General features: G+C 43.0%; 1 long non-coding RNA gene across 1 annotated transcript; it reads left to right on the top strand.

Moving 5' to 3' along the window:
* Positions 1–2,238, top strand: LOC309525360. Its single transcript, XR_014216169.1, has 3 exons — positions 1–281; positions 1,105–1,237; positions 1,554–2,238. It is a non-coding gene; the product is annotated as an uncharacterized lncRNA (long non-coding RNA).

Raw genomic sequence — 2,238 nt, 5'->3', positions numbered from 1 at the left:
CTGAATACCAGTTGCCGGGAAGCCACAGGAGGGGAGAGGGCTCTTGTGCATAGGTCCTGCTTGCAGGTCTCCTGCAGGTATTTGGTTGACCACTGTGAGAACAGGATGCTGGACTAGACGGGCCATTGGCCGGATCCAACAGGCTCTTCTTATGTTACAGCTTAAGACAACACATCATAACTGCATCAGGACCGCCCAAAACGTTTTGCTACCTGAGGCAAAGGACATGGTGGCGTACCCGCCCTCCCAACTGCACTCCTCATGCAGAAACCAACCAGACTGTAAGTTGAACCTTCAGCAGTGATGATGGGACAGGGTCCTACAACACAACAGAAGGTAGCAGGCTATTTTAATAATAACAATATAATAATAATTTATTATTTATACCCCGCCCATCTGGCTGAGTTTCCCCAGCCACTCTGGGCGGCTCCCAATCAGTGTTAAAAACAGTACAGCGTTGCATATTAAAAACTTCCCTGAACAGGGCTGCCTTAAGATGTCTTCTGAATGTCAGGTAATTATTTATCTCTTTGACATCTGATGGGAGGGCATTCCACAGGGCAGGCGCCACTACCGAGAAGGCCCTCTGTCTGGTTCCCTGTAGCCTCACTTCTCGCAATGAGGGAACCGCCAGAAGGCCCTCGGCGCTGGATCTCAGTGTCCGGGCTGAACGATGGGGGTGGAGATGCTCCTTCAGGTATACAGGACTGAGGGGCATAGGAAAGGTGGTGTGGCTGATCTTGTGATTACTGTGGAAGATCTGAGGAGCAGCATACTGAAGGTCTTGGATAGGATCCAGGAGTTTGGTCAGGTGGCGGGTTTCAAATAAAATAAAAATAAAATGAAGGGCTTGGTGAAAAACGTGACAGAGCAATATAAAAAAGACTTACAACGAACCATGGAATTATCTATAGAAAAAAAGTTAAATACTTAGGTGTATGGCTGACAGATAAGAACATAAATATTTTTAAAGACAATTATATAACTACTTGGAAAGACATAAAGAAAAATTTAGAGATTTGGGGAAGGATGAACTTATTGCTATGGGGAAGGATTTCTGTAATAAAAATGAATGTATTGCCAAGAATGTTATTTTTATTTCAGTCGGTACACCACCCAAATCTTCCATCAAGAAGCAGAGGGAAAAGTGAATGAGGACCCTTGGGATGGGAACACAGAGAAGTGGTTCCCTTTCACAGTGTTTCTGAGGAGATTAGACCTTCAGAACCAGCTTCAGGTAGAGGCTGATTTATTGTGGGATTAGAGGTAGGTGATTTGTCCTGTTGTGGGTTCTAACAAAACAGCTGACAAACACACTTGACTGAATGAGGTAAAACAAACTTTTATTCATTTACTGCATTTGGATTTTGCACCATACATATTTAGAGGCATCTTACAAAAAGAAGAAACAACAGTTATTTTTGCATCTCTATTCTGCAGCCAGCATTTTGGGAATAAAATAGTGATTGATGGCAGCAAAGATAATATGTACATCAAGGGGGTGGTGCTCTTTGACCAAAATACTCTTTCTTTCTTTCTTTCTTTCTTTGCAGACACACTGGACAGAGGACAAAATGCAAGGAATATGTTGAGTTCCTCCATACAGTTCATCCAGTGGTCTAGCTAGGTACAGTCAAGATGGAATGGCTGTTTTTTGACAGCTTGAATGACTAATGAGTGAGATTCATATACCGGGTCTATGAAAGGTCATGTTGGAATACCCTTGTTAGTCTTTTAAGGTGCCATGGGACTCTTTGTTGTTTCTATAAAAGACTAAACTTGGCTACTCTTCTGGAATTTGCAAGGTACTGATAGTATAGATGAAGAGCAGTAGTAGAGCACATGATTTCTTTGCAGGGTTGAAGCCCTGCCATCCTTTGTTAACATGGTCAGGTTCCTATGTTCATGCTTTTTCCATAATGGAGACAATGAACACTAGATAGCAGATAGCTGGTTTTTTCTCATGTAATTTTACATTGACAGTGACTTTCCCTTTGTTCAAAGGAACACAGAGCTGGCTAAGGCACAGGTAGACAACACAGTGCCCTCCATAAATTGCAGATTACAATTCCCATCAGTCCCGGTTAGCATGGCCAACAGTCAAGGTTGATGGAGTTGTAGTTCACAGCATCTGAGGCGGGACATCAGGTTGGCTACAGTAAACTTATGGTAGCCCATTCAAAGCCATCCTGTCCAAAGTCAGCAATATCAAACTACCAACCCCAGGCAGATAAACTA

The sequence above is a fragment of the Podarcis vaucheri genome (genome assembly GCF_965113315.1).
Source record: "Podarcis vaucheri genome assembly, chromosome: 2".
In the NCBI taxonomy this organism is placed as follows: Eukaryota; Metazoa; Chordata; class Lepidosauria; order Squamata; family Lacertidae; genus Podarcis; species Podarcis vaucheri.
Note: the sequence above shows the minus strand (reverse complement) of the source record. Positions and strands in the feature narration are given on the sequence as shown.